General features: G+C 43.8%; 1 protein-coding gene across 1 annotated transcript in view; it reads right to left on the reverse strand.

Annotated features, from left to right (window-relative positions):
• CLPB (ClpB family mitochondrial disaggregase) overlaps positions 1-14,597 on the reverse strand; it is a 154,194-nt gene that overhangs the window by 83,190 nt on the left and 56,407 nt on the right. The gene's annotated exons all lie outside the window — the stretch shown is intronic.

Raw genomic sequence — 14,597 nt, forward strand, 5'->3', positions numbered from 1 at the left:
TGTTTTCTCCCCTGGGGTAGGCACTGGGGATGCAGAAGTGAATCAGACATGGCTTCTGTCCTCATATTGCTAAGACTACTGGAGGAGACTGAAAAAAGGCATGTGGGGCAAAATGGGTGGTCTCCAGATAACAAAAGCTTTATTATCATTGCCTTGTGTGGAGGAAAGGTAACCCTAGCTAAAAGTCTCTCCTTCAGGCTCAGCCTCTACCCGCCACACCCAGGAACTTATGCCATCTAATGTCATGGAGTGTGTAGCAGTGCCTTTAAAAACATGAGCATGTCTCCATGAGAGGGAACCTTTAGAACTAACCTGACAAACACAAGGATAACCTCTTACATTTGTGCAGCACTTTACGGTTTAGAGAGCGCTTCAATGCAATTGTTTCCTCACCCCAGGTCAACCTAGGACAGATAGGTCAAATATTATTCCACTGAACAGAGGAGACAGAGGTAAAGAGGTTGGATGGCCTGCCCAACTTGGATTGCTAATTGGTGGTGGACCAGGACTAGGTCCTGAGCCCATTTGGCTCCATCATCCATATTGCACAGCTTCGCCAGTGCCCACAGGCTCAAGCCTCACATACCCCAGCATCAGCGGACCTGGCTTGAATCTCAGGGACTAAGCTAAATTCTTACCAAGAGTCTCCAGGAAGAAGCCTCTGGGCTCACAGCTCCCTCCCCACAAGGTGTTGTGTATCTACCACCTCGTTAAATCCTCACTCCTACTGCCAGCATCGGCAAGCTGCCTCAACTTCTGCGGGCACTGTCGGCTCTGCCTCTTGTGTTTATCTTCAGCCAAGGAATGGGGCAAGAGGGAGACTCTCTGTGCTGGGTCACCAAGAGACCGTCTCTGGGGAGGGCAAGGCTCTTTATTTCCTTCCACAGCCTGGATGATCCTCCTTCCTCTCCAAATCCTAACTGTTCTTTAAAGCCCAATTCAAGGCCTCCTCTTCTAGGAAGTCCTTTCCTCCCTGCTCTGCCCTGGATGCCTATCATGTTGATTGTGTGTATCCATTTACCACTTACTTATTGATCGTCTTATAACAGCTTTTGTAATACTTTCTTGTGTTAAAATTTCCCTTCTGACTCCCTAATTTCCTCATGGATGACAGAAACTAGTTCATAACATTTTCTGTATGTATCTCACCCAGCATCACTTCAGTATTTCACGTATCTTTAGCAATGAGCACACAGGAGCCTTCATTCACCCCCTGCCCTGGAGCACACCACTACTGAGCACCTCAGCACAGTGAGTGCTATGAAAGGCATGTGCGCAAACTGTCTGATGGCAGCAAAGACAGGGCACATGTCACGTGGCTTGGGGAGGAATCTCCCAGAAAAACTAACTGGAAGATGAGGTAGAGAAGAGTGTTCCAGGAAAGGAAGTGGTGCTTGCAAAGGACAGAGGGTGAAGGCTGCATTACCTGCCCATACAAGAAACTGGGAGTTCTTCAGCAAACTTGGAATGCTGAGTGAAGGCAGGTGGAGCAGTGGGCACAGATGAGGTTGCCCAGGCAGGCAGAGGCCTGATCCTGAGAGGGGTTTGGACTGTATCCTGAAAGCTATGCGCAGGCAGTGGTTTTTGTTGATGAATTAAGCAGCATGGGGAACAGCAAAAACAATAGACCAGAAGAAAAGTGAACTGGGTTCAAAAATGGCTTTCACTAAACTTGATATGTATCTCAATCCCTCCATGTCCCAGATCCCTTATTTTTTTATTTTTTATTTTTTTTGCGGTACATAGGCCTCTCACTGTTGTGGGCTCTCCCATTGTGGAGCACAGGCTCTGGACACGCAGGCCCAGCGGCCATGGCTCACGGGCCCAGCCTCTCCGCAGCATGTGGGATCTTCCCGGACCGGGGCACGAACACGTGTCCTCTGCATCGGCAGGCGGACTCTCAACCACTGCGCCACCAGGGAAGCCCCTCAGATCCCCTATTTTTAAAGTAGAGGAGTTTCTTCACATCAGTGGCTCTTAAACTTTAATGGCAACAGAATCACATGGGTAACTTGTAAGAAAAAAAAAAAAACAGTTGATTCTTGGGCCCTTGCTTCAGCAATTTAGATTCAATAGGCAGGGCCTGGAAATGCAGAGCTGAAAAAGCCCTTTGTGTTGCTCCTCACAGAAAACTCTGAGCAGCACTGGACTAGTCTCTCGGAGGGTCTGGTCTCTGAGGGTCCTTCCCATTCTAATCTTGTCATGAACACAAGAAAGATGCAAGGCTGGCCAAACCCATCCCACTTCCAAATGCCTGATCTGCTCTAAGGAAGCCAAGGATGTCTAGGCACCAGAATGTTCTTCCCAAGGCCCATGTTTAGAAAGTTAGAGCAAAGCCCCCAGGACACCAAGTCTTGGGATACTGGAGACATCCAATATCTCACTCAAACCTCCTCTCCCTGCCAAAATCCAACTGGAATTAGGTCTTTCTATAGCATATACTCTAGCCTTTTTCCTTGTTTATCCAGCAAAGTGTTACGTAATTTCCATGGGCTGGGCCATGGCGATATGAACAGGCTCTGCCCTCAAGATCTTATAAATGCTGCAAATAACATCAAAAGAATCTATCTTTTACCAAGTATCTCTGAAGGGAAAGAGTTCAGAATATTGAGCTGGAAAGACCTGGATTCTAATCCTGGTGACTCTAGAAAATTATTTCATCCCTCTGAGCTTCAAATTGCTCACTGGTAAAATAGAAGCATTAATATCTTTGAATTGGGTTGTTGTGAAAATTGAAATGATGTGATATAGTGAAGGGCACAGGAAATGGCTGCGTCTAGGAAATGGTGATTTTTAAATTAACATGTCCTCTGCTGTCCTGGAACTTGTAATATATCCATATTCCTCTGTTTGACTTTCAGAGGCTCTCCTACTTGGTCCTAATGTCTCCAAATAGACTTCCAACTCCTCCCTTCCTGCTGGAGAGACCCCCCCTCCATGAGATGACCCTGGTGATCCTACCATGAATCCTCAGTAGGCAGCACTGTGTATTAGGAAGAGCATAAAGGTCAGAGCCAGTCAGACTGGTAAGCAAAACTCACTGTATGACTTTGATCAAATTAACATCGCTGAGAATCTCTTTTCTCATCTGCAAGATAGATATCATCACCTATCTCATAAGATTCAATGGCAAATCCAATTAAAAAATGGACAAAGAATCTGAGTAGATATTTCTCCAAAGAAGACACACAATGGCCTAAAAGCACATGAAAAGGTGCCCAACATCATTAGCCATCAAATGCAAATCAAAACCACAATGAGATACCACTTCATATCCACTAGGATGGCTAAAGTGAAAAAGATAGGCAATAATAAGTGTTGGTGAGGATGAAGAGAACCTGGAACCCTCATACATGGCTGGTGGGAATTTAAAATGATGCAGCCTCTTTGGAAAAGCCTGGTAGTTCCTCAAAAGGTTAAACATAGAGTTACTATATGACCCAGGAATTCTATTCCTAGATATAAACCCAAGAAAACTGAAAACATTATGTTCACACAAAAACTTGTACACAAACATTCACAGCAGCATTATTCATGATAGCAAAAGTCAAAACAACTGAAATGACTCTCAATTGATGAACGGATAAACTAAATGTAGTACAGCCATCAATGGAATATTATTCAGCTAAGAAAAAGGAATGAAGTATTGATACATGCTACAACTTGAATGAACCCTGAAAACATGCTAAGTCAAAAAGAATTCAGCCACAAAAGATCACATATTGTATGATTCCATTTATATGAAGTGTCCAGAATGGGCAAACCTATGGAAACAGAAAGTAGTAGATTAGTGGTTGTCTAGAGCTAGGGAGAGTTGAGAGATGTGGAGAATGATTGATAATGGGTATGGGGTTTCTTTACAGGGTGATGAAAATGTTCTAAAATTGATTGTGGTGATGGTGGCACAAATCTTGTGAATATACTATAAACCACTGAATTATGCACTTTAAATGAGTAAACTATATAGTATGTAAATTAAATCTCAATAAAACTGTTACACTAAAAAATGTAAAGAACTGAGCACATTGCCTGATGTAGTAAGGATGCAATAAATGGTAATAAATTTATTATTGTGCCCTTTCCTCTTCTTGATGCCACTCTAACCAAGGCCAGAATCACCTCTTACACTAATACTGAAGAATATGTCTAGCTCACTGAAAGGAGCCCATTTCATACTCAGTGAAGGGTCACAGGTGAGTTCTGAAGGCTAATATCCCAGGACGAAGAGTCTTACATAAATATATAACTCTTGGGGGACTTCCCAAGAGTGAAGTTCTTTAGTGAATGGATGTTACACTTGTCTCTCCAAGCAGAAACCACTGGGGGTACAGTGGTTAAGACTCTGTGCTTCCACTGCAGGGGGCATGGGTTCGATCCCTTGTTCAGGAACTATGATCTCACGTGCCGTGCAATGCAGCAAAAAATTAAAAAATATATTTAAAAAATATATTTATATACATATTAATATAATACACACATATATATATATAAAAAACTCTTTAAGTAATAAGAAAATAATGGCTTCCATTTACTGAGCACTTACTATGTGCCAGGTACTGTGCAAGGAACTTTACAATTATTTTCCTTGAAAGAATCATACAGGGCTGTTATTATTATTATTCTTATTTACTAAATGAAGCAGCTGGCACTTAGGTTATGTAGCTTGTTTCAGGTCATACTGGTAGTCAATGACTGAGCTAGTCTGTTCAACTCCAAGGCTTTTACTCTCTTCTCTATGTGATATCATGGCTTCACTATTTCTTCCTTTTATTTATCTATGTTTTACCCATTCTTTACAACTCAAGAAGTCTGATTTTCACTGATCTCCCTTTCCTCTCTGCATTCTAGTACTGTCTAGTCCACATCAAATTAGTTAACATTTTCTCTTACATAGTCTTTTGTGTTCTCAGATTGCTTCATGCATACACTCTTGAGCACTGCAGGTGTTCCATAAATACTTCTTTAGTGAATGGATGTTACGCTTGTCTCTCCAAGCAGAAAACAGGTTCTTGAAGGACAGATACTGTGTCTTATAGATCTCTTTAACCTTCATGTAGAGAACGGTCATCTAGGCTGGCCTATGGCTGGAGGGTTAGACCCCGCTTAAAAATGGTTCTCACAAACACCATGCTCTCTGCCCATAGACTGGAAGGTTTCTCCTTAAAAAGAGGACCCTGGCTCACCTTATTATACCTTATCATAGTGTAGCATGAGCACTGGCACTTTCTGTAGTAGGAGCTCAGAAAGGTTTGATGAATTAAAGAGAAGACTGGGCTAGCACTTAGTCTACTGGAGACACATCAAGGGCAGCCTTCCCATTGGGATCCCAAGTCCATCTTCTCTCACTCCAAGAAAGAGAAATGGAAGAGCAGGAAGGTTGGCCTGGAACCTTAAGACAATATGTTGTTCGCCCTGCCTGTGGCCCTAGAAGCATCCTCTCTGGCCCAGGACCCTCCTCTGACCACAGACCCAGGTAGAGCTTTCCAGAGCCCATGTCTCACCTGCACACCATCAAAATCAAAGAGCTGGGCAAACTCTTAAGAATCTGTAACTTCTTCTGTTATCTTTTACTCTGTTATCTACAGACCCATCAACAGTCTGTTTGAACTTCCACTACTTCCCATCTCTCCTAACTCTCAGGGGAATAACATGCTCACAGGTATCTAGAGTCCCTTTGATCTGTCCTATAATTACCCTGATCTCACCTTCTCCTACTCCCCTGCCCCCACCCTGATCCTAACCAAAGCAGTATTCTTTCAGGTCCAGGGATCCTCTGGGCAGGGCTGGCAACAAGAGGAAGGAGTCTGACCTCTCTGCCTCTCAGCAAGCCATGCTACTTGGTTGGCTAAACTTGGTCCCTCTGTGCTCCCCATCTCTACACCTGCTTGCCTCTCCTCTGCCTTTTCTTTAAGATGTTAAAAGCCCGCAATAAAAAACAAATACAAAATGCTGTAATTAATAGCCAATTCCAAGCCAACCCAGCATCTCTACTAATAAACCTCAACACTTGCAAAAAGAACAATAAATTCTGCCCCTCTCTGGTTCTGGGGTGGTCTCTTATATATACTCTGTGTGTGTGTATGTATGTGGGTAAGTGTGTCTACATATATATTTATTTTCCTTTATTTCCCATCCAGGGAGGGGCAGAATAATGAACTGCGTGCGTCAGGGAAGATGAATCTGAGATACTAGGGAGCAGTGCGGTAAAAAGATTAAAGTGTTATTATTGTTGGTTTTTTTTCCCCCATGGTCCATTGTGACAGCTCGACCGTCATCTGTAAAAAATGTCTCAGTGAGAGATAATCATCGGAAACTCAATAAAGCGTCAGGGGGAGCCTCAGCCCCCATCAATCACTGGGTGCCTGGAAAATTTCAGCCCTCTGTCTCCCTTCCTGCTATCCATATAAATGTCTCTAATATATTTTTTGTGGTGTGTGGGACCCATCCCTGATTTGGAACTTTTGATGAAAAAATATTTATACACAAAATATGTAAATCAGTTAAAAATCATAAGACTAGTTCTTTGACACCCCATCCCACTTTTTTCTTATTTTCATAAATGTATCGAATTTATTCTTTTTAATAAAACATGTCAACTAGTCTATCTCCCTCTCTTAGTTAAATGTATATATAGATTTGGAGGGCTAAAAGGATGGAAACAATTAACCTAACTGGCTGCTACACTTAATCTTGAAGTTGACCAAAAGGCCTGATGGATAGACAGTGCATTGTCCATCTTAGTGACTCTGTAGTGGCTGACACTGCTGAGAAATGACATGTAGAACCACTGGCACTGAAGGTGTGACAAGGCTCTGACAATGATGAGGAAGAGGCAGGGACATTATTAAAAATAATAGCTTGCCCAAACAGCTTTTGGCCTGGCAGATCCCCAAGCCTTCCAAGACTTCGGACAAGTCAGAGGTTCTGAGCTAAGTGTGGGGCACATACAAGCTGATATGGTTGCTGGGTTCCTACAAGGGCAGGAGACAGTTCTGCTGGCATTTGGCATCATCTCTCTGCCTCAGTTTCCTTTAGTGCCTACATCACAGGGTTGCTGTGAGCACACAGTAAGTATCAATAAACATAACCTGCTGCTGTAGCTATCATCATCATCATCATCTTACCTATTATTATTACCACTTCCCCCTGCTTCTCTACTCTGGAAGGAATCAGTTCCTGCAGTACCTTCTCCTCTAGGACCTTCAAGACTCCTCTCTGCCTAAAGGATAAGGTCCAAGAATCTTGATTTGGCCCCAGCCTACTCTCTTTAAAGCAGCACCTTTACTGCTCATTACCCTCTAAAATGAATCTTCTGCTGTACAGATGCTTCACCCTAACCAGTTTACTTGCTGCCCTGAAATATGTTTTTTCTGTTTTCCACCTCTGAATATTTTGGACATAACATACCCCTTCTCTGATCACACCCAATTCACATTTAGTTGCAGGCCCTTCCATAAAACCTTATACTTTGAGGCTCAAATATCATTTTACTTCCTGATGTTTCAGACAGAGATTCTCTTCTCTGAGCTCTGATAGTCCTTGTTATCTGCACCTCTGACTGGACCCTTGTCAAACACTGTCTTGGTCATGTCGTCAATCTTTATTGTTATTAATTATCATTCTTGCTGATACCTTATATGTGCATGATACCTTGTATTTTCTCAAATATTTCATAAGTACTTCACTTTGATTTTTATAATAAACCTATGGTATAAAAAGTATTATTCTCTACAGATGAGAAAATCAAGGCTTAGAGAGCTAAAGAGAACTGCCCAAGGTCACACAGTTAGGTGATAGCCAAGCCATTCCTTGGACTCTGAGATAATGTTTGGTTCTTTGCAGATAACAGTTTGCTACCGCTGAAAAGCATTTGGAAGGCTGTGACAGAGACTCTGAATGAAGTTTTATATAAGAGTATGATGAGGACAAAGATGATGATATAAAAACAGAAATTTACATTAATGGAATTCCTTCTATGTTCTACGTTTTAGGCTAGGGATAAATATACTACCCCTAACTCTCCCAATAACCTTTATTTTACAAATAAGGAGATGCAGCCTCTGAGAGGTACAGAAAATTGTTCCAGGTGTCATAGCTACTAAGTGTTCTGTACACCCATAATACCATGGCTTAAGCACATAGATGCTCTAGGAATGAAACTTAAAGTGGCAATAAAAAAGGTCTCTTCCAGGGAGGAGAAGGTCCAGATGAGTTTTTTTTAAAGCAGTTCAAGCACAAGTAGCCTAGATCATCTACTCAAGAGTGGGAGCCTGTTAGAAATGCAGAAATGCAAAATATCAGGTCCTACCTCAGGCATACTGAATCAGAATCTTGGGAGTCGGGGTGTGGCAGGAATCTGTGTTTTAACAAGCTCTCTAGGTGATTCGTAGGTCCTTGGGAGCCTTATTACTCCCATTTGAGTTTGTCTCCAAGGGCGCAGATTCTCTCTGCTTTGCCTGGGTAGGTCTGGACATGCAGTGGGTGCTAGGTGTTAACTTATAGTGAACAGATGAGCTAGGGTAAGACTACTCCTTAGCATGTCCTGGGGAGACGGAGAAATTTTATAGAGAGCAGTTCCATTACCGCTGGCGGGGACTCCTAGCCGTCTCCTGAACTCCAGGGCACTTGTCCACTGGTTTGTGATGTACCAGCTTGCATCATCCTGTCCCCCATCTGAAGATACAGAGATGGGGAAGTCAGCTGGAGCAGGTCAGGACCTGCAGCCCCTGGAGCTGTGGGAAGAGGGCCAACTGGGCTGGTGGGGTTGGCCTTGGCAGGTTCAGCCAGGAAAGTCAGGCCCTCTACCCCCAGAAGGGCCCTGTGCCAACCCAGCTTCTGTACAACTCATCTTTATACAGCCGCCACTTGGAGCTGAGAAGAGAAGCTGATTTATAGCCTGCTCTGGCCACGTTTCTGCCGTGTTTTATTGTTTTAATTGTCTATGTGGGAGGAGCTCAGAGGGCTCACTTGCATTTCTGACAGCCCCAGACACCCAATGTTTATAACAGTTACTTACAAGCAGCCAGCAGCATCCCTGACTGGGTGACTTGTTTACTGTTACGTCTAATCTACTGCCTCCTCCACCTGAGGATTGGGGCCCACCACCCATCAGCCAGCCACAAGTGGAACTCTCCTAGAGTGGGCATGGGTGGGGCTCAAGGCACTGAATGGAATGTGGTCAAGATCAGGGAGTGAGTTGGTAGAGAAGCAGCCGTGATCTCTTAAGCTCCCCTCCACGTGTCCCCTCTAAGTGCCTTGCTCAAGCTGTGCTCCCTGCTAAGAAAATCTTTTCTTTTTTTTCCCCTCCTCTTCACTCTCCAAAGTCCAGCTCAAATCCTACTTCTTCTAAGTACATTACTTGCTCTGACGATGAGCCTAAAGTTTCTAGAACCTTAGAAATCACATGGCTGACAGGAACCTTAGAGGCTATATAATCTAATGACCCTTTACAAAATCCCTGATGGGCGGACAGCCAGCCTCTGTCAGTGCCCCTTGAGTGGTGAGTTGCTCAGTACCTCCAAGGCAGGTTTCCTGCCTTACACTGATCCAAGACCCAACTCTGTACAGAAATTCTTCATCACATGCTACTGTGCTTTACATGTATTTATTTCTAGTCATCCAAACAACTCTTTAAGATGGGTATTGTTATCCCTATGTTACAGATGAGAAAACCTAAATTCAAGGACCTTAAGCCACTTGCTTAAGATCACACAGCTGGTGACAGAGCTTAGAGGACCCATTACTTCCTGGCACTGAAGACTGACCTTTCTCCAGGATACCGCTGTGCCTCTGAAGATGCCATTCTGAGAACTGGAGAGAATGGACAGAACAGTCAGACCAATAAGGCCAAGCATCCCTACATCACCTGCACCAGCAGACCTACTCTCTACCCAGAAACACCAACCTTGACAAGAGCTGAAGATACAGTAATGTGCCAGTTGAGCAGGCTTCTTGCTAGAGCAATGCCAAATGTCAAACAGGAGAAGGGTTTCACTAGAAATGGGGCAACCGATAGCCAAGTCTCAGCAAAGAGGTTTCTTTCCTCTCTAGGCTGTGCCCATTCTGAGCAGGCAGAACGGATATAGAGCCTCTCTGAGAGAAACTTCTCTGATACCTTTTGGTCTCCTTGCCTGGATCCTCTTTCCTCCCCACACCTTAAATGCTGATACCCTGAGTGAAGGACTTGTCCTCCTATCCCTTCCCTTTAACTCTTTTCCTTAGGCAGTTTCAGTCACATTCATTGCTTTAACTACCAAGCAAATGCTGCCAGACTTCTTTGAACTACAGACCCACTCATCTAACAGTTCACCGAAAGCAGAACCCGAGGTGACAGATGGGTGCCTCCTTTTCCATCAATTCCCACATTCCACTGAATACTCCACCTCCTCCTAATATTTTTCTAATACCTGTTCTCTCCATTCCCAAAGATTTCTTTTAGAAATCCCCAGAAATGAGAAATGCATTTTGAGGGAGAGGAGCATGACTTCTCATCCAATTCTCAAAGGGATCCATCATCCCCCAAACATTGCTAATCTCTCCTCTCCAATTCATCCCCACCCCATCAGAATGGTCCGTCTAAAATGCTAATGTAAACTGAGCGTTCTCCTACTTAAAATCCTTTGATGGCCTTCAGAAAACACTATGAGCTCCCTAGAATTGCCTTTCAGGGTCCTTCCCACATAGAACCCTGCCTCCCTCTCTGGTCTTACTTCTTGCTATTCTCAGTACTGTGGCAGATGATTCCAGTGGCTGTCACCTATCCCATGTCTCTGCATGTGTTATCCCTTCTACCTGGAAAGTCCACCCCTCTTAGTCTGCCTGGCAGTCTCTGACACATCCTTAAGACCCAGTTCAAAGTCACTTACCCTGTGACACTTCCCAGATATCAGTCTGCCTTCAGATAGAGGGCATCACTACCTATACCAGTGCTACCTATATCCTTTGTACATCTATCAACCTTTGCATTTATCATTCTGCACTGTGGTGCCTGTTCACAGGTCTGTCTTCTTACTCGACTGGGAGTAGATCATATATATTGAGGGGCTAGATCATATATATCCATTTTTATTTATTCCCAGCATCTGGCAGAGTGCCTGACACTCAGTAAGTGCATGCTCAATTATAAATAAACAAAACTAATAAGCAATTACAACCGTAGAGTACTCTACAATTCACACATCACATACTTTATCTCTTCATCTTCACATAATACTGATAAGGTAGACAAGGGATATATTATGGGGGTTTAGGGAGGTCTTGCCAAAGTCACAAACTACAACTCACTCTTCCCTTCAGTACTGAGCACAGGCTGAACCCCACAGAAATATCTATTAGAAATTTAGTGAACTTGATGGACTTTGGCACTGACTTTATGCTTTGCTTGTGTTTTGAAGAACTTTGCTGAGCTTGTGACTTTCCTGTGAATTTGCCTAGACACACTCTGGACAAGGGGCTTGTACCTCGTCTTCTACTTAACCTCCTCACACATCCCCAAGTCAGGTAGCTTCCCATGAAAAAGTCAGTCCAATCCAAAGAAAAAAAGAACCACAGGATTCTTTTGTTTCTGTCTACTTCAGCAGTGAGAATGACCCTGAGCTGGGTACAGTGACTTGCATACAGTGGGCAATCAATAAATACTGGTTGAATGGATAAATGAACGAGGTATCTTTAAATGGAAAAAGGAAAGAAAAATATGTTTAAGAAGGAGTTAAAGGCTTAGACTGGTAAGGAGAGGAGAACCCTGAGACGATTTTAAAGAACTGTCACTCTCCAGGCCCGGAGTCAGAAAGCAGAGCGTATGAAGTCAGAGAGCAGAGTACATCCACACTGATACATCAGGGAAAATTGGCTGAGCTGCCAGAAAACTGTGGCCGGCAAAGGTAGTCTGAAATTCAAAAAAGAGAAAAAGCTACAGAGAGAGTTAGATCTCACAAGCCACAGAGCAGTGAGTTTATCAATGATTGTTGATAAAATTTATTATTTCAATCTAGAATTTATTTTTAATGGTTCTGAAACACTTAGGTGATTACCGGGTACCAGTATGGGTTCGCTAAGGATAAGACAAAACCACGCCAGAATAACCTAATATCCTTTTGGGAAAGGATTACTGAGCAACAAATTAAGACAAATGTTAAACATGTTTTTATTTCAGCAATAAATCAGAGAAAATCTCTTAAAATTTTGTGGACAGGATGAAGAAATGGAGGCTAGAAAAGAATGAAGTTTGGTGGATCTACAGCTGTGACTGTTGAGTAATACTTCTAAATTGTCCTGATCATGAGCTCCAGGGCTCTGTACTTAATAGAGTCCTGTAAACATTTTAATCAACGACTAGTACATGAAGTACATGATGGCAGGGATCTTGTCTAACTCACCAGTACCTAGATCAATGCCTGCTAGATAGGAATGTGATCAATAAAATTTTGTAAAATGGTTGCTGAATAAGTAACCGAATCCATAGAAAGCCTATTTGCTAACTTTGCAGATCATATAAAATAAGAAGAGATAGTTAATATTTTTATCTTTATTTCATGAGAGATACGCTAGCCTATTCCAATATTTTTGTTGTCTACCTACCTAGAATATAGGCTGGCTAGCAAAAGCTAAAAAAAATTCAGAGGAGGTTGATGAAAACAGGCAAAGAAATGGAAAGGAAGCAAGGAAGGGAGGGAAGGAGGGAGGAAGGGAGGGAGGGAGGGAAGAAGAAAGGAAGGAAAGAAAGAAAAAAGTAAATATCTAAAACATGGTTGGCAAACTACAGCCTATGGGCGAAATCCAGCCTGCTGCCAATATTTGTAAATAAAGTTTTACTGGAACACATCCACACACTCTCATTTGTGTATTGTGTTCTGCGCTACAGTGGCCAAGCTGAGTAGTCACAGCTAAGACCAACTGGCCCACAAGGCTTAAAATGTTTACTATCTGGCACTTTCCAGAAGAAGTTTGCTGACCACTGATCTAGAATGTGGAATATGAGGATCAACCTGGAAAGCTGAACTATTAGAACACAAAGGTACAAAACGTGAAAGGCACGGGTGGGGACTGGTGTGACAGCAGAGGTTGGATTAGACGGCTTCACAGTTCTGAGATTCTGTGAAATCAAAAATGCTTACTGGACCCTGTTGGGATCCCAAGAACAGATAAGAAGGCACTCAAATAATCCCTTCCCTTCTACCTGGCCCTGCCCTCTCAGCAAATGCTCCTCCTTGCTTTTTGGTGAGAGCACCTGAACAGAAGACAGAGCTGAGGGTGGCAATGCTATGTCTTAGTGAGGAGAGGACAGCCTATAAGGTGAGTCCCCACACATCAGGCTGCAAATATAGGGCAAGTTTGGTACTCATGAAATTCTCCTCTGTTGGAAACAAAGTGAACATGATTCCCCCAGCTCAGTGGGGAATCCAAGGAGGCATAGGTCAAGGCCTGAACATGGAACTGTCAGCTGACGAGGAAAGAAAAGACATATGAGCAGATCAGAGTTCAAATAACCACATAAAGGGCCAAGATTTAGAGAACATTCAAAAGAGCAGCTGAGGGCAGGTTGCAGCAAAAGTTCCATGGAGGATCTAGTCACAGCAAGCGAGCTTGATAAAAGGAGCAGGTTCAGAGAGGTGGAGAGGCAGGGGGAGGGCAACTTCACACTGCAACTGGGTAGCAATGCTCTGATGCTCTTGACATTTCTCTCAGGCTGCTGATTTGAGAAACCTTGCTGGGGCAGCAATGACACCTCTGCCCTAGGCTACCACACCCACGTCAGTCTGGTAGCCTTGCTGACAGCTCTGAGGGCTGAGCACACTGCTTCCCTCTGCTGAACCTTCCCTCAGGTCAATGTTCTGACCCTTAGGCAATCAGCAAGGCTGTCTGTCCTCCTGGCATTACTGCCAACCCTAAAGTAGCCACTGCTCATCTGCCCTGCTGCTGGAAAGGGAGGGGAATCTCAGCCTCTGTGAGTGATCCAGGATAATGGGCGGGCAGCAGAGCCAATCTGGACAAGCAAAGCTCAAACGTAAAATATTCATCTCTGTCTGCAGTCAAAGCAACCTACCCTCTTCTCAACCCTACTTTTGAAAAACTCACCAGAGGCAATAACGGACTAACTTGCCCAGGTACCCTTCAACGGACACGTGACCAAGCCCTGGTAGGTGCACACCGCCTCCTTCCTCTGAGAAGTCCAAGCAACCACGCACACAACACCCCAGGGAGGCACTGATGACCACCCCATTTTACAAGCACAGACAAGGTCCACTCTTTGTCCTGGGTCATTCAGTAAGTTGAGGGGCCAGTCCAGAGAGAGGATTGTATTTCACACAGAAGAGGGGAAAAAAACAGTTGAGGGACTTCTGAGGCTGAGGAAACCAGTGAGGCTGCTTTCTAGTTCTGGGGCAGGGCTGGGACAGGGTAAGTCTGAAGAAAGTAGAGGAAGAATAAATCCACATTCCACACAGTTGCCTTAATTATTTTATGGAAACCTGCTCCACTGTCCACTCATCTGAGACTCCACAGATTGAGGCACTTTTGGGAGAACACCAGTTAAAAGGTTCTTCTACCCCTCCACCCCGGTTATGAAATTGGGCCTCTATTTTATTCCCCAAGACTTGAAG

This window comes from Stenella coeruleoalba (assembly GCF_951394435.1).
Source record: "Stenella coeruleoalba genome assembly, chromosome: 8".
NCBI classification, from domain to species: domain Eukaryota; kingdom Metazoa; phylum Chordata; class Mammalia; order Artiodactyla; family Delphinidae; genus Stenella; species Stenella coeruleoalba.